The 19115-nt window shown below is 36.9% G+C and overlaps 2 protein-coding genes across 8 annotated transcripts in view; one reads left to right on the top strand and one right to left on the bottom strand.

Annotated features, from left to right (window-relative positions):
- The window catches only part of TANK (TRAF family member associated NFKB activator), an 898382-nt gene that overhangs the window by 739800 nt on the left and 139467 nt on the right, over positions 1–19115 (bottom strand). The window lies entirely within an intron of this gene.
- Positions 1–19115, top strand: part of RBMS1 (RNA binding motif single stranded interacting protein 1) — a 231641-nt gene that overhangs the window by 1078 nt on the left and 211448 nt on the right. The window contains exon 1 of one of the 7 annotated variants that reach the window (XM_050752287.1): positions 192–729. The exons of the other annotated variants lie outside the window; for them this stretch is intronic. The gene's annotated coding sequence lies outside the window, so the exon portion shown is untranslated. Of the gene's footprint in view, positions 1–191; positions 730–19115 lie in introns of those variants that run through there. 7 annotated transcript variants of the gene reach the window in all.

A 19115-nucleotide genomic window follows, 5' to 3' on the forward strand; every position in this document is an offset into this window, starting at 1 on the left:
CTGTAAGCTGTAACTCTTTGCTCCCCTCGCCGTGACGCGGAGCCTCCCGCCCCCCAGGGACGCCCCTCCACCTCCCGCGCGCGCAGCGACTGGGGTGGAGGGGCGGCGGGGCCGGGACATTTTCCTCCCCGCCTCCGGCCCTGCGCGCCCGCCCCTCGCCTCTGATCTTTGTGCGGTGTGGCACTTCACCTGGTTACTGATTTCTACTTTTACGCTGGTGTTTTGGGTAGAAAAGTGGCCAAAGTTCACTCGCGTTCATTGATGTCCTTTCTAATCTCTAGAGGTTTTGCAAAGGAGGGACAATGGGCAGATTTCAGTGCAGAGAAAGAAGTGACTTCGTATTTGGTTAAAAAAGAAACAAAAACAAAACTAGCTTATATGTTTGCCACAGATCGATTTCCAATGTTGCTTTTTAAAAAGTGACCTCGGCACCCTCTGGGTAACAACAGCTGATGACATGTAGTCATACAAATTGCGCCTGGCTTTCTAGGGACCCTAGGTACTTTGTTAGTGGGCCTATCTTATTTTTACAATAAGAATTTGATGCCTCCCGAACTCATTTAAAAAAAATTGTTTGGGCCAGGAAGACTGGAAATTTCACTGCTTTGGAAGCAGCCGCCAGAATTTGGGAGGGTGGAAGTTGGACGCAGCGGCCTTCTTCAGCGTCCTTCTTCTGCCATTAACATCTATCACAACTCCGGGTGCCCTTCTAGATCACAAAAGTATCAGGTATGGATGCAGTGTACCAACTTTCTTTGGGAGGTTGTAATCACGCTCTGCTTGCTGGTAGTTGGGCATTTCCGGCCTGATACAAAGAATCTCTGATTCAGCCTTTTCTTTCTTAGAATGTGTGTGGTCCACGTTTTCATGTACTTACGACATAACCCTGTATTTGTCTACGTAAAAAGGACACTTGTCAGTATCTAGACCAGAAATGTCCTAGCACTCCAGGGCCTCATTTTCACTTCACCCAATTCCCACTCCACTTTGGGTCACCAGAAAGCAGCAAAATGGTAGCAGCAAGGATACCCCTTATTCATCTCTGTGTAGTTTTCACAGTATTTGTTTTCAGGAACTTGCAGGAGATGCTAGTTTTCTGTGAGCTACATGGAAGGTGTTCAAAGAAATTTTGTGGCATAATCAATGCACTGCCTTTTAGATGTCTTATATATTTAATGCACTTGTTTAAATTATGCAGCATTGGGTGGCTAAAGGACAGCTTATTCAACACTTAACAATATGAATAATAAATACACCCACTCAGGTGAAGAAGAAAAAAAACCATGTTTCTCCAGGCACATTTACCTTAGTAATTTTTATATACCATTAGTAAGTTAGAAACCAAGTCCATACCATTTAATGTAGCTAATGCAATGCCATTTGGCTTTTTTGCCCTGTAAATAATTGAAGAGAGAGACAAACGGCAAGAGCCTGCTCTAGTAATTAGGGTCGGATCCCAGAAAGCTTTACGGCCCATTTTCTGAAAGTGTGCTTCCTGCATAAAGCATTTAATATTGATTTGTGTTGCGGTAAATGACATTCTCAAAACATATTTTGCTATTTCTACAATTAAATCTGAAATCCTATTATTCCGAATTTCTTTGTTTCTGGAGAAAGGTATACATACTCACTTGACCTATATAACATGGTATTAAAGTTTGGTAATTAAGTCTAAATTCCCTGTTGTACAAGTATCTTGATTATCTCAGAAGGGGACAGCTTCTAAAAATGGCACGTGACTAGATGCAAATTTTAGGTAAGCAGATTTCGGAAAAGGTAGCCCTTTTTTTTCCTCTCCCTTATGTATCTGTTGGTAGCATGGTAGTAGTGTTGAGTCATTTAAAAAAAAATAGACTTTGGTTTGTAGTTAGTTTGAAAACAAGTGTTGCCTAATCTTCCTAAAGAGTTAAACTCTCTTAGGATCTGCTGTCTGTCACGATTCTTGCCTCTGTGTGTTCTTTAACCTTCCTAAACTATGGGATAGAAAACATCACTCTGTTGAAAGTACAGTGATGTGTTTGCTAGGCAGAGTTGTTTTGAAACTTCTGTTTGGAAGCTATATCAAACACTGAAGAATGGCATGGCCATCTCAAAAGTGATATCTAATTTGTGCTCAAGAGATAGATGTGATTTTCTCAAATCTGATTCTTTTAATCAGAAGGAATAGATAATACCAGGTAAAATGGAACTTAACAGTTTGTTTTGTTATTGTACTTTTAAAAGTTATATATGTCAAACCATTCTTGTTTTAGTGATCCAGTCTATTTTTGTAAATTTATTTTGTAATTTTCCCCATAAAAACATACTAGTTACTTCCACATTTTATTAATTAAAAAAAATACCATCTGTTGGGCTATATTGGAGCAAATGACCATATTGGTATACTTTGTGCTTTGACAGAAAGAAAAAAAACATTAGAAAAAGTACTATATCTCCATGAAACATAAAATAAACTTGAGGGTACTATGGAAGAGCAGGACATGAGTGGAAATGAATGCGACTGTATAATATTCATAATACTTTGGTGTAGACTTACATAAATTTCAGTAACCTGATTTCACATGCTGTTCGGTTTTTTTGTATTTCTCAGTGAGGATCGTCTTATCACAGCAGGTTCTTTTTTATCAGCTGACACATTCATTCTGAAATGTAGTTTGATGTAGTTTTGTAAACATAACCACATGTCGTCCTAAAGAATTTTCTCAATTTTAAAATGACCTATGCTGTATTATATTAAATTTAATATCCACCTTTTAGCTACACAGAAAAAAGATGTTGATAATCTAACATATTTTAACTTAAAGATTTGTATGTACACATTTTCAACCAGTGGCTGCATTAATTTCACTTATTGTAAAAGCAACCCTTGAGTTATGGTCGGTTTATTTCAAAGATACTAAGACATACATTATTGCCAGTGCATGAATATAAATAGTTACGGGCATTGAAATACTCTATTTCTTTTGAAGAAAGGGAAGTACAAAATTTTCTTTCCATGATTACTTAGCTACATATTTTGTACCAACTAAAAGCAATTTGATACAGTTGTAATCTTTATTCACATAGTTCTAAGAATATATTTCTATAAAATATATGGAAAGCTTGATTTTTTTAAGTTTTTGTGTATAATGAAGTATTGTTTTCCACACTAAATAAATGTCTACACAAAAGATATGTTTATTTCTAAAACAAAACATAATTTTGTTTTTACACCATTTTTACATAAGTTTATGACACAGAATATATCTGAGCCTAGCTTCAGAATCTGAAAATAATGAATGATATAATTTATTCTATTAATAAAGGCTACTAGAACAAAGCAGTTTTTCTGCATTGAACTTTTGCATGCATTTTTGGTTGAATTCCTTAACTCTTACTTAGTTATAGCCAAATGAATATTGATTGTATCAATCTGTTTCTCCAGAAATTAGGAGTCCTGATTTGATACATAAAACTGTTGCGTCTAAATTAAGTGGAAGTACACAGGCATAATATTGAGACATGGTGCCCTTTGTATCATAAGAAGTAACCACATTTATGAGGTAAATAGAGTTTGCTTAAAATATGTCAGTTTGGTAATGCAGTATTTTACACTGATGAATCAACCTCATTTCCTTAAGTGAGTGGGGTATTATGTATGACTATCTGGAAGTGGTTTTGGAAGGCTGAAGGACATGTAACTGTTATAACGAAGATGCATTGTAATGCAACAGTGTAGCACCCTTCTCTTCCAATAGCTATTTCTTTTGAATTTCCCATACAACCTTTTTTTTTTTTTCTTCCCTTATATTGGGAGCCAAATCTTAAGTTCCTTGAAGGGAAAAGGAAAAGATAGGTGAACTAGGAAAGTATTCAATCATTGAGTATCAGTATAACTATATATACCTTACATCTTTGGCAATCTTGGCTTTGAATTTTAATTCAGATATGGGGAATTTCCATGTAATATACTTTCAAGAAAAGAATTTTTACTGATATGTTGCTCTGACTTTGTATTTTACTTAATGGTTTATTGAAACCATTTTGGCGTCTAGCTTTTGAATTGGGACAGTGAAGTTTTATCCTATTTATTGGAATATTATAGAAATAATAGGTTATTATAGAAATAAGAGTATGTCAAGTTACTCTCGAGTGGAAGTGTTTATGCAATCTAAAATAGCTTATTTTAAAGAAATGTAGTAATGACATGTCAGTTATTCAAATGCAGCACCATAACATTTGGTATAAAACCAAACCAAATATTCAAAAGTTGAACGTCAGCTTGGGGATTTTATATGGGATGAATTTAAATGTTCTGTTTTCTCTGCTGTTTTATTTTATTTATTTATTTTTGAGACAGAGTCTTGCTCTGTTGCCCAGTCTGGAGTGGAGTGGCACGATCTCGGTTCACCACAACCTCTGCCTCCCGGGTTCAAGCGATTCTGCTGCCTCAGCCTCCCGAGTAGCTGGGACTAGAGGCGTGTACCACAATTCCTCACTAATTTTTGTATTTTTAGTAGAGATGGGGTTTCACTACGTTGGCCAGGCTGGTCTTGAACTCCTGACCTCGTGATCTGCCTGCCGCAGCCTCCCAAAATGCTGGGATTGCAGGCGTGAGCCACCGCGCCCGGCCTCTGCTGTTTTATTTTAACGAATAAATAGTGAAACCTGATGGAATTCAGCTGTGCCTCACAAGAGGCAGCACTTGGATGATGGAGGTCTACCATAGGTAGTTTGGTTAGGTGATACAGAGCAAAATGTCATTTTAGAACAAACAGTGTGTGTTGAACACACATACAAATTTGAGTACATATGCAAATTTGATAATAGAAACAAAGCATTTCTTAGTCTGGTAGATATGAGGTCAACAGAAGAGTGTAGAGAGGATGGTAATAGCTAAGCCAACCACAAACTGAACATATATCTCCCATAATCTAATTCCTTAATGCATCTAGTCTCCTTAACGAAATTATGTGAATATTTTAATTTTTCAAACAAGCACTGGAAAATAAGAATGTCAAAATGGTGAGAGAAAAACAAAAAGGAGAGAGAAAAAATCAACATCTGAACCTCCTGGGGAGAAAAATGTATAAAATTAAGCATTGTCATTCTCTCCCTATGTTGTCTCTTAACTAATTCTTAAGTGGATGCATTTTAGAAGATGGAGAATATGTTGGGTGTTGAATATGAAAACCTAGATTCTAAAAGTGAGGTTGGATGCTGATATGAACAGTTAACTTGCATGTAGAGCTGGCACTGTAAACATGCTAAATCAATGTTGATGGGTGATTTCCTACATTCACTGTAATATCTGTGTTCTGGATTAGGTAAAGGTTTAAGCTGGTAGTTTGTTGTAAAATTGCTGAGGCTCATGATGAAGGACTAAAATATTAGCCAATCAATTGTATTTACTGAGTGACCCCAGTACATCATTCTTTGCACTTGACACTGGGAAAGTTTAGAGAGTGGAACATCTGGTACCTGCTCTCCAGCACCTCACAAGCTACCAGGGAGGACAGAATAGACACAATACAAGAAATAAGCACAGAATATTTACAAAGTAGTACACCCACGAAAGCAGCACACCAGCTGGTGTCCTGGGTTTGAGTGACTGAGAAGGCACTAAGATATATGTAGGATTAAACACTTTGCCATGTCTTTTGCCAGAAAATGTAAAGTGCTAATAAATGCTACAATAAACCTGGGAATTTTAGAAAGAAATAGGGCTTGAAATGAATAAATGAATTTTTTACTTGATTATCAGCATTGTTTTGCATTTTTTCTGCTGTATAAATTCTTTTAAGAGTACTTAGAATTTTAAACGTATAATATTTTTTGTACTTTATGTTAACTCCTTCTCCTCAAAGTTTCATATTCAATTAATTTATTTCATCCTATTATTTTTCTAGTTTATGCTTACAAATGTGCTGTTAAGCCAACCTATTAGAGGTGTGGCCAGTTGGAAATGTAGTCCTTAAATGATGACACAGTGGTTATACAGAAGTATAACTTTGATTGTTTTGAACCATTTGAAATAATGTTTACTTCTCTGATTAGCTTTGCTCTGGCAAAGGGGAGGAAATAAGTTTGGGGTTTGTAATGCTACTAATTAGATCATTGCTTGCCTGCAATCTACACATTGATAATGTGTCTAATGTGGGCTGGCATTTCTTCAGAAAATAAAATGTTAAAAAATTATTCCTGGTCTTTAGTGGATATCTCTTTATCTGGTCATCAGCCAGCTTTAATTCTTTCAAAATACTCATGCTGCAACTAGATCCAAGTGCTTCAGGAGTCCTGTTGTCCTCCACTTGGCCTCAAGTGTGGCCCCTGGAATCCATTCCTCAGGCTACCCGTTGAACAACATGTGCTATGCAGTTGGGCTGCTGGGTCCCAGATAAACAGTGATTTCAGGGAAAGGTTTTGTGCAACAAAATGAGATCATTTCATAGATGTCATAAATATTTTCACTGGTCCTGAAGGAAAAATGCATCATCTTCCCAGACACATTTCACACAATACTAGAGGTGTTTCTTCTACAAGTTGAAAAACCGAATACTTAGAATGGTAGAATTGGATGGACACATCATAGAATGCCATGCTCTGAACTTGAGTTTCTTGGGCTGGGGGGCGGGGGTGGCGGACAGGGAATTGAATTGCCAAAACAGAATTTTATATTATGAGCTTATATTTATATTATCCTCAAATAATGCTATACTATTTCCCCTGCTAAATGCTTTTTAAACGTGATGATTTCGAGTTGCAATTGGGAGTATATTTGAACTGGAGAACCCCTAAACCCTCTCTTACCAGTAGAATTACAATGAAAATTTTCACAGTTTATATAATAAAGTCTCAGGTAAAATATTTAGTCATTAGGAAAAGTAAATTATATTGAAATTTGTAATATCGTCAACTTTACCTTTGTCTTCTCAACAACAATTTCATTTCATCATCCAACAGGTTTTTGACAAATGCAGACATTTATAAAAAGAAAAATTTGCCAGAAAAATGTATTTTCAAGTCACTAACTGAAATACTCCCACGACCCTCTTTGCCTCCTACAAAGCACAGTTCTGATTAATTTCATTGTTTCTAAAACGACATTCTTTTAAAAAGGTGCCTAATCTCAGCCTCTTTTCAGGTTTCATTCCACATGATCACTTGCATACTTCTATTTAAAAAACAATAAACACAGAAAGAATTACCTATCAGAGAATGGGCTACTAGATGATGTTTTTCTCATGCTCTGTGTGATTTGTTCAAAAATTGGGTTTACCTTAACTTATAAGTGAGTTGCATTTCCAACAATTTTATTCCAAACAGCTTGTCATTTGGTTATTTAAAACTTCAAATTCATTTCATAAATAAATAGTTATACTTAATGATATGGTCCCCAGCGAACCTATGAGAGTCTGTAAAAGTAACCCACTTTATAATTCACATACAGTTCTCTACTAATACTGCCATTGAACCAAATCACCACATCAGATGTTTCTTGGAGAGAGGGGTGAGTTTTCAGAGTTAGATTTCCAGGAACCCGCCTTTGCTTTCTTTGGGTGAGTGGGAAGACAGGGTTCTTCTACAATCTTTCAACAAGGCTTTGAGCTTTTATGACAGGGGAGGGGTTTCAGCTTGTGAGGTCAGCTTGTGAAGTCACAGGGATCAGGGAGTTTGTGCTGGAGCTTCCTCTGGGGGTCGCCTGAGAGCCCTCTTCACTTCTAGACCCACTCACCTGTTTTCTTGTGCTGGCCTCAGAGATAAACTCGTTCCCTTTTCCCCTTAATTAAAATAAAATCTTTTTCTTTTTAAGAGCCGAGGGTTCCTAGTAGTGCTTCTCATGCTGAGCTTACCACTACTAGATTACTACAGCCTCACAGCTTTTCTTTACTCTCCTTTAGCCTTGAATCAAGCAAACATCTCTTGAGGCTGGTAACCAGAAGGAAGCAAAAAGACAAAGTAAAAATTCTATCTTTTCCACTTTTCTTTTTACCTTTTCTTGGTTCGTTGATGCTTCATAACTCTTTAGGGAATCCCCAGACCCCACACCTCCTTGAGAATCCGATGATGGCGTAGTTTTGTTTTTTTTTTTTTTTTTTTTTTTTTTTTTTGAGACAGAGTCTCGCTCTGTCGCCCAGGCTGGAGTGCGGTGGCCGGATCTCAGCTCACTGCAAGCTCCGCCTCCCGGGTTTACGCCATTCTCCTGCCTCAGCCTCCCGAGTTGCTGGGACTACAGGCGCCCGCCACCACCCCCGGCTAATTTTTTGTATTTTTAGTAGGGACGGGATTTCCCCATGTTGGCCAGGATGGTCTCAATCTCCTGACCTCGTGATCTGCCCGCCTCGGCCTCCCAAAGTGCTGGGATTACAGGCGTGAGCCACCGTGCCCGGCCGATGGCGTACATTTTCATTAACCTCAAATGTTTACCTAGAATCAGCCTGTGGAGCACAGGTTAAGAGCCTTACCCAGGGTGGGGAGCAGTGGCTATGCTTATAATTCCATCACTTTGGGAGGCCGATAGGGGAGGATTGCTTGAAGCCAAGAATTCCAGACCAGCCTGGACAACATAATGAGACACCGTCTTTGGGCGGGGCGGGGGGGAAGGAATCTTATCCTGGAAGGAAGACAAAGACTGAAGAAATCTATGCTTAAGAGGATGAATCAGATCAGACCAGAGATCGCTTCATGTTTTTTTCTGCGTTGTAGCTCAACAGACTCTGATGAAGAGCTGCACAAAAGCCAGTGTCCTGCAGAGTGGGGTTAGGTGGCGTGAAGTCCATACCCCTATCCAGCAAGGGTTTGAACAGTTTCACAGTGTGTTTAGTTTCTCTCTTCTCCTCCACTCCTGCTCTCCAATTTTCTTGTTGTACTCTTAGAGTTAAGCCACTCTGGACTGACTTCTGTCCACTAACAGGTGTGTGTGATCGTGGTAGATGCACCAGTGTGACCATCGTATAAGCTACTCCCACTCCATCTGCCGGAATCAGGGGCCAAGTGGGTCTGACGTAATTTGGCTAAAAAATCTTTACTACTTCTTAATGCTGTAGACTATGATTAAGAATTTGTAACAACAGTTGCCCCAGATTTGGGTTTTCTTTTCTGATTCCTTATCCAATTTTATATGGAAATTTTAAATAAAATTGTATTTGGTAATGTATAAGTGTGTTATGGAACCATAGACATGATGTAATACTTTGAACAAAAGTACATAATTAGCATAATAGAAAGTATTTATATGGTAAATGTATACTCCTAATGAGATTGAAACTTAAATATGATAAAGTCAAATAGCAAGCGGTTTACATTTTTTTCTTAACCCATACTAAAATTTAAAATTACATATAACCATTTTTTCTACTTTTTGAATACTAGTTATTCTTTACCTTAAAAAATAATCAAAAAGTTGTGTTTTTATATTGGCAAAAACCTAAAAACAGATGTGTTTCTTATTTGGTAGTAGTTTCTCAGACTTTAAGTTTAGCAGCAGAAATGTTTAACCTTGATTTTGTTTCCTTTTTTTTTTTTAAGAGAGATTTTTTTTTAACCTACAAATAGGATTTAAAATGACAGTGGGTGATATCTGGTGTTCTTTTCTGCCTCTCTATCTCTGTCACAAAATTCAAATTCATGTTTCAGCAGTACAGGATGTTCTTCAGTACACATCCTTTGAGCCTTCAAAATTTGATTTGACTGTGTGGTCTGACGATAGCATGTTGAGATAAGTACATTTTGATAGTAATCTGTGCCCGAGCCCTAATGAGCATCTGCTTTCTAGGGCGCCACAACAGCACCTTTCTTTGTTTCCTCTTCCTTTGCTTCTTTGATTTGAATCTTGTTACATCCTGCAAATGGGTCATTTTTGTTTGTTTTTCAGTATGCAAATCCTCCTATCTCCCTTTTTTAGGGAAAAAGAAACCAGATATTCTAAATATAAATGAATGTACAGGGAATTTTAAAGGAGTCTTCAGGAAGTGCACAGCTATAGTTCTTCTATTAGCAAATCAGACATATTATTCTAAAAATCATCTAGTTAATTTGATACAGATGGAACTACCTGGTCAGTTTAATTAAATTCAATAATTACTTACTGTGCAGGCATGGTATTAGGCCCTGAAAGGTGCAATATGTAATTAAAACATAGTGTGCATCATCATAATGCACAGTGGAATAATTTTGTTCAAAACTTCTATAGTGCACAAATTTTAAATCTATAGGTTGATATACTCATGTAATAACCACTCAGGTGATGATATAACATTTCCAGAACCAGACAACATCCTTAGTTGTACCCATTAAACGTAACTACTAGTGTGACTTCTATCTTTGTTGGTTGGTTGTATCCATTCTTGTACATCATAAAGATGAAACCATATTATATATATCCTTTTCTGTCTGGCCTCCTTAGCTCATTATTATTTTGTTTTGAGTCACTGATGTTATGTGTGCAATTGGTTCTCTTTTTAATGCTATGTGTATTCCATTACAGGATATATTGTATCAAAATTTATTTATTCATTCTATTATTAATGGGCATTTGGATTATTTCAATTTAAGACTATTTTGAATAAAATTGTATCAAAATTTATTTATCCATTCTATTATTAATAGGCATTTGGATTATTTCAATTTAAGACTATTTTGAATAAAATCACTGTAATTGTCTTGTTCATATCATGTGCTCAACATATGCACTTACACCTAAGAGAGGAATTTGTAGGTCATAGGATATGTGTATGTTCAGCTTGGGTAGACACTACCAGTTTTCTCCTGCCAGCAAAGCATGAGAAATCTAATTGCTTTGCGTCCTCACTAAAACTTGATATTGTCAGTCTTTTAACTTTAGCCCTTCTGGTGGGTGGGTATCTCATTGTGGTTTTAATTTGCATTTTCTTGATGATTAATGATGTTGAGCACTTTTACAAATATATTCATTGGCCAATTAGGTATCCTCTTTTGAGAAGTCTTTTGCAAAATTTAGCCATTTAAAAAAAAATAACAACTTTATTGGGATATAATTTACATACCATGCAATTCAACTTTTTGTTCACTTTTTAAATTGGGTTCTTTTTTAAATTAGTTTGTAGGTTTTAAAATATATTTTGGATACAATCCTTCATCAGACATATGTATGAAAATATCTTCCCCTAATTTTCAGTTTTCGTTTTTACTCTGATTGATAGTTTTAATAAATAGAAGTTCTTAATTTTAATGAAGTAAAATTTACCAATCTTTTATGATAATTGCTTTTTGTGTCTGTTTAAGAAATTTGCTTACTTTAAGATTGTGAAGTGTTTTTTTTTTTTTTTTTTTTTTTTTAACATTTCCTACTAGAAGCTGTGTTTTATCTTTTACATTTAGGCCTGCAATCAATTTCCAATTAATGTTTGTGTTTGGTGTGGATAGCATCAAGATTTGTTATTGTTGTTTGTTCCACCGCCCCCCTCCCCGCCCCTCAACAGGCCCAGTATGGCTATGTTATTGATCCAGCCCCATTTATTGAAAAGACATTTTCCTCCTTTGAATTTCATTGTTGCCTTTGTTGTAAACCAGGTGACCATGTTTGTGTGGTTCTTTTTCTGCACTCTTGCTTTTTTTTTTTTTTTTTTAAAGGCAGTCACACTGTTGCCCAGGCTGGAGTGCAGTGGTGTGATCTAGGCTCACTGGCAACCTCTGCCTCCCAGGTTCAAGCAATTCTCATGCCTCAGCCTCTTGAGTAGCTGAGATTACAGGTGTTCGCTACCATGCCTGGGTAATTTTTTTGTATTTTTAATAGAAATGGAGTTTTGCTATGTTGGCCAGGCTGGTCTTGAACTCCTGGCCCCAAGTGATCCATCACCTCGGCCTCCCAGTGGATTCTTGCTCTGTTTCATATGTATCCTTGTGTCAAAACTAATTACTATAGCAATATAGTAAGTGCATATTCTCCAAAGTGCTCTTAACTATTCTAGGTTCTTTGCATTTCCTTATAAATTTTAGCATCGGCTTATCAATTTCTGTACAAATAAATCTGCTAGGATTTTTATTGGAATCATACTATTTCTGTACATCAATTTAGGGAGAATTGATATATTAACACTAATGAATCTTCCAGACTTCAAGGATGGTATATCTCTTATTTATTTATGAATTTACCCCTTTAAGTAATTAATAATAAAACACAATGAAAAGTTATTGTTTTAAGTACTTGTTTCTTAAATACATTCAAAGACTTCTTCAAGATCTGTATTATGATAGTTGGCATAGGTTCTATGAAGAAAATAATTCTTTTGAAGAGAGAGAGTATGTTTATTATCACAGATCAAAATTAATTTTGAAAAGGAGCTTGCCACTGAAACTTTACTCTTTAAGAACAGATGACGTTCTTTTTGATTTTTCTTGAATGCATGTCAAAATATAACTGTGTTTCCCCTTTATACTCTTTATTCTCTTTGTTTATTTGATGGCTTTGTTTATTTGATGTTGTTGTGACACCCCATCACCCTGCCTTATATATTTATAAACATAATAATAAATTGAAAATTAGTTTTTTTGGAGGCTTTTCTGACATCTCTTATGATTTTTTAATATGCCCCTGATATTGTGAAAGCAAAGATTGGGAATTGCTGCTTAGATACTAACTTCTAAGCAATAAAACATGCTGCTCAATGGACTTCAGTTCCTTCAAACCTTTTCTTAGATGTTCCAAAAATCTTTTATATATGTATGTATATTTCATGCTTTATATTGAAAGTTTTAAGCTTTGATCATTGCCATATTCAGCCAACCAAAAACAACTACATAGAACCTTCAAAGCTTATTAGTTCTGGCTAGGTTAGCCTAGGTTGAGTAGGAGGTTGAATAGATGACTTCTGAAATTCCTTAAATTCCAAATTTTATGATTCTGGGAATTTATAACATCCAAGAATTACAGAATGTTAGAATGGGAAGGAACTTTAAGATCATCTGGTCAAAGCCACTCATTTTACAGATGAGAAAGGCTACCCAAGTGTAGAGACAGAAGTAGAGCTCTAGGGAGGCAGAGAGGGGATGTGGCAGAATAGCCAGAGCTGGGGAGGGTCTGGGCATGACCTCACAGCACTGGTCAATCCATGGCCTGCAGAGGAAAAAGGGAGAAGGGAGACCACACAGGAGCTTCAGCGTCACTCCAGGAAACTGATCACAGGTTGGATGGGATGCGAATGGGGCCAGTGGCACCAGCTGGTATCTGAACAGGAATCAGTAATGTTCACTCTGTCTGAGGTCACCTGGCAGTCAGGGCCAGCCAGACTTGTGTGCTTTCTACAGCTAGCATAGCTGCTTCTCTTGGTTTGGCAGAACAGCAACATCCAGAGCTGATTCTGCCTTGCTCTTATGTGTCTAACCTGTTGTAGATGAGCTGGGTAGCCCATAGCTGCGCCCTGCTCACACTCCATGGCTCCTGGCCTATTTATGGCCTTGTTGTGTTTCTGAAGTCTTTCTTTGCCACATTCCTAAAGATTTTTGCTGTTGTGGCTGTGGGGCCATAACCCTCTTCACTTTTTCAGTATGCCTGAAATTTTCCCAGATTGGCAGGTTGGACTCAAACTACTTCATTCTTGCTAAACTTTCTCTATCCTGCCATCACTACCTGTTGTAATTAGTTTGGTCAACAACAACAACAACCCAGTGAGGCTCTGATTAAACACCACCTCTCTCTGTTGAAGCCAACCCTTTCGTTCGCCACTCCAATGGGAACCACCTTCCTAATGCAAGCACTCCGCATTGGTCTCTTGTTTTTTTTCCCTGAGCTAGCTGAATACACTTGGCAGGTGGGCAGCCTTCAGGAATCATCATACAATTAGGCTTCAGGAGCTCTGTTTTAGTCAATTATGTGGATAACCTCGGAAAAACAAAATGCACGGTAGGTGGCATCAACAAGCTCATTGTGCCTTTGGGCACAGCTTTTCCTTCGTGCTGTTTGGATCATATACTCATTAAGTCCACCAGCTGAAAATGTCACAACTGGCTGTGTGCCATGCATTAGGGAAATCAAATACAGGAGAAATTGGGATATATTGAGCAAATAAAAGAGAATGATTTTTCCACAATTTACAAAAGATTTACCAGTAAAAATGCCACCTTAGTTCATTTACATATTTTCAAAGATGATTACAGGTCACTAACTCTTTGATAGAAAGTGTAATTTAAACTTAAGCTATCAGGAACCATGGCATACTAAAGATTAATTAGGTATTAGGATAAATGGTTTGTGCAATTTCTTAAGTCTTTTGAAAAGGATGAGTTTGTTTTATTATATTTGATTTATACGCAACTTCTTAGGATTGTATGATTGAGTAAAAGCAAGGCACAATTGTAGCTAGCTTTGTTTGTTTTTGTTTATTTCTCACTGTTTTAAGGGTCCTTTGCCCTGGTTGGTTCAAAACTTTTCTTCCCGTAAGTGTGTGTGACCATAACTGGTGAATTTTTGAAGCGTTGGGATACATAGAAGGAAAGGACCATGGACAATTTAAAATCGTGTTATCTGTAAGAAACCTAAGTTTTATGTGTACCATTATTATTTGACAAGTGTCATAGTCAAGGAGGTCTCCAGTGAGGAGGTGTGTTGTAAGAATGGGGAGAGACATGCCTTTGTAGACAGCATGCAGTGCCTTTTGGGTAGAGCAGTTGGCACACTAGGACTAGAAGACTGTCTTGGTTGGAACTGAGAGAATCATCTTAAACAACATGCTGAGCCAAAACATTTTTTGATGTTAATAATATTCATGTGTAAATAGATTGTTTCAAATCTCTCCAAAATCATAGCAGTAGCTTTGTACTTGGACTTCCTTTACTTGTTTAATTTTCAACAGCAAAAGATGGGCATGATGAACACCTTAAAAGTCATGTGGATTATTTGTCTGAGTTAAAAATGTATGTATTCAATCAGAAAAATATAAAGTCTAAAAGGAAAGTGAGGGTAAAATAAGCAGATGAGGAATTATTATCCCTGGAAATACAGGGAATTTTCTTTTTGATACAAATTTACTTCCTAAAATAAAAGTTTCTAGAGTTAGTACCTTTCATCAAACTTTCTTAACATAGTAGGAAGCTTTTAGCACAGTTTACCCACATTATCTAAGAATCTGCAGGCAATTTAAAAAAAAATAGGCAGGCGTGGTGGCATACACCTGTAGTCACAGCTACTTAGAGGCTAGAGCAGGAGGATCCATTGAGCCCAGGAGTTTAAGGCTAGTGAGCTAGGATTGTGCTACTGCACTGAAGCCTGGGTGACAGAATGAGATTCTGTCCCTTAGGGGGGAAAAAATGCAGGCAAACTGAAGCAAGTATTTACACATTATTTTAATTAATTTATTATTATTATTATTATTTTGAGACAGAGTCTCTCTCTGTCACCCAGGCTGGAATGCAGTGGTGCAAACATGGGTCATTGCAACCTCAACCTCCTGGGCTCAAGTGATCTCCTGTATCAGCCTCCGAAGTAGCTGAGACCACAGGCATGCACCACCACGCCCTGCTAGATATATGCAATTCTGTATTGGTTGTGTGCTCACTCTTAGGCCGCCTGTAAAGTTTCATTCTTTGGATGCTTGAGAAATGGAGACTGCTTACTAATTTGATTTTTGTTTCTTCATATATTTTAACTTTCACTAAGTGACATTTCATTTAGACCATACTGTATAACATTTAATGCTGGGGGAAAAAGACTGAGAAAGTCACAAAGTATCAGGAAAGGAGAGGCATAGCATGAGGTTACATGTGTATTTAGAAATAGTTTTATATCATACTTTATAAACAGTAATTTGTATACATGCAGGCTTCCTTTACAAGAACGTAAGATCCTTAAAGACAAGAAGTGTATTTTGTTCAGTTTTGTGCCTATTACAATGTTTTGCACTTGGTAGGTATTTATTGAATTAAATCTATATTTTTTGTTTACCAACATGATAAAGAGGAATATGAGAGACAGACAGAATTCTTTAGTGATGAAATGCTTCTGCTTCAAATACATACGTGATTAGGATAAAAATGAGCTTTTGGCCTGAATTACCTAAGTAATGGTCTCAATCTCAAGCTTTACTATGAGACTTGCTCATAGTGTCCCCAAAGGTGATCACTACTAAGCTAGTTTGTTGTTGTACATAAACACTTCATAAAATGCAAAAACCAAATAGTCAATGACTATCTTAAATATAATGAATATAATGTGTATAGCAAAGCGGGGGTGGTGGACAGGTGCAGTGGCTCATGCCTGTAATCCTGGCACTTTGGGAGGCCGAGGTGGGTGGATCACTTGAGTCCAGGAGTTTGAGACCAGCCTGTGCAACATGGCAAAACCCCATCTCTACAAAAAAATACTAAAATTAACTGGATGTGGTGGCTTATGCCTGTAGTCGCAGCTACACGAGAGGCTGAGGTGGGAGAATTGATTGAGTCAGGGAGGCGAAGGTTGCAGTGAGCCAAGATCACACAACTGCACTCCAGCCTGGGTGATGGAGTGAGACCCCTTCTCAGAAAAAAAAAAAGAAAGAAAAAAAGAAAGAAATTGGGGGGCCCATTCTACTCTGTTAGTATAATTTAAAAAATAGCATATGGATGGGGCATTATTAATTGAAAAGCAATTAAATTTTTAAAAGCAAAATAAATGGCTACATATCTAAAAACAATATTTCTTAGGGTTTGCTGAAGGTTTCTAAGGACCTAGAACTGTGTCTGACAAGAATATGTGATTATATTACTTAGGATTATGATAGGAAATGCATGATATACATACAGAAACTTGTTATTTAAGGAATGTTTACAAATGTGTTGGCAGGTCTTAGGAAAACCGAAAAGAGACAATGACATGTTCCAAGGCCAGCAAAAGCTGAGTGCTTTTACTACTCAAAGTCTGAGCGAGCAAAGTGTGGGAGCAGTTACCAGAACCTGGACGGGAAGCCCAGTGCAGGGGGCTCCCTGAAAGAGGTGATGACCTTCAGCTGAGGACCAAGCCCACGTTGACCAGATATCTTATCACTTTCCTCCTACCCTTAGATCTGCCAGTACCTCCAATTAGAACCAATAGGAAGCCCGAGAGAGGAGGATACCAGTGATGCAGGGCATGTGGTTGGCCCCCAGGGCACAGGATAGAGGGGAGAAGGTGGAGAGGTGAATGAAGTGTGGGAATCAGGAAATTTTGTTGAATAAAGGAATGGCTGCTTACTACTTTTCTTAATGGATAGTTTCAATTCTTTCAGTTAACATAGCTACCCATTGCCTTCTTAAAAATCTGCTGTGATTACTCAAATGAATTAGATAAGCAGTAGTTAGTAAGTGCCTACCATACCATTTTTACAGGTCTATTGCTAATCAATAGTGGAAACTTTCTAAGAAAATTAGTTATTAGTGGAAATTTTTAGGCTGTCTTCAGAAATCTGCATTATCTTAAGTCTACAACCTGAAAAACACAATCACTTGAATCTCATAATTATTCAACAAGGATGTGAAACATTATCACATCATAAATACGACATATTACCTGCAAGGCAACTGAAAATACTTTGCGGGACATTGAGTTCATCGATATTTGTTTTCTGGTTATTCTTACACTACTCAAGCCTACTTTTTGCCCACCTTTTCCACATTATGCTTTATTTAATCTATCTTTAACAGGTCGTAAGAATTATGTCTGAGATTTTGCATTTTAAAAGGAACAAGCTCTAAGTTTGATTATGACAAATGTTTGAAAGACTCTTCCTGTACATACGTATTCAAGAAGTTTTGTTTTGTTTATTGTGGTAAATAATGTTAAATTTGTCATTTTAACCATTTTTTGTGTACAATTCAGTGCACTGAGTACATTCACGTTATTAGGCAACGATTACCACTGAAGAATGTTTTTTAATCCTTCCTATTGAGAGGTGGTATTTCTAGATTCACGGAGATGTTTTCTCTTTCAAAAAGAACAACAGCAAAATCCCATGAGCGGGCAGTCATATCAGTAAAGAAACATCTGCCCAAATCCTATCAAGTGACATTTTAAAGTGGTATTAAATTAGCAAAGCTATTGTAAGCCTGTTCATCAACACACACAAAGAAAGAACTTGTTGGAAATAACTTTTAGAATGAACACATCCCTTTAAACAGGAAGATGCTGTTATTTTGCTACTTATTTCACCTCTGAATGAATTTTGTCAGAAGTCCAGCTAACACTCTAGTTTGCGGTTGTAATGTATGGGATATGCCACACTTTGTGACTCACCTTTTTTTAATGTATTTTTCAAATTTGAATAATAATATCCGGACTCAAACTTATGCTCTTTTGTTCATTTAATTGAGTTCTTGAGATGGTAATAACACAGCAGTGAAATTTTTAACTTTTATGTATGATAAAACTCATAATTAACTCATAATGTTTTATGACAATATAAAGATAAAAGTAGCTTTCCTCTACAACATGGGTTCTTCTTACCTGTTGTCATAGTAACCAGGTAAACACTAATAAAACCAAATGGGCATCAAAAAAGTTTTTCATATAAATGGTATTGAAAATATTTATAGAACCTTTAAAAAATAGATTATCTGAGTAGAGGAAGAAAAGACTCAAGTAATAGAGGAGTAGTCAAACTTTATTTGCATATGGAAAGAGAGTTGAGGGGGTGGAAATCTGCATTGCTGAGAAAAAGAGTTTTCAGAGCAGACTGTTCTGGTATTTTATACCAATTATGTGCAGCTATTGCTTTGAATAAATTTTGCTGCCCTGCTGAGATTTCCTTTTTACAAATCCTGGAGCAATTATAAGATGGAAGTCTGGAATGTATAAACAATGTCCTTTGAACAGTAAATGAGCCTCATTCTTATAAAACTCAAGGGTAGGAATGTACTACCTTTTATCCTATGTTTCTCTGCCTTTCCTTCCTCCTTAATCATAGCACAGAAATTAGGGTCTACTTCAAGAGTATATAAAAACATGAATTTTGCCAAAAATACTTTTAAATGACAAATTCCGTGAAATTAACAAAATCTCTCTATTGCTGTGTAATACCAGTGTACTTAATACATGTTCAATACAGCAGTTGATTGAATATTCCTGTTCTATTCTATTACTAGCCTTAACATGAGAATCTGTAATAGATTACTTTTTTCTGTAGACCTGGAAACAGAACACTGCACCAAGTCAG

The sequence above is a fragment of the Macaca thibetana genome, chromosome 12 (genome assembly GCF_024542745.1).
Source record: "Macaca thibetana thibetana isolate TM-01 chromosome 12, ASM2454274v1, whole genome shotgun sequence".
Lineage (NCBI taxonomy): Eukaryota > Metazoa > Chordata > Mammalia > Primates > Cercopithecidae > Macaca > Macaca thibetana.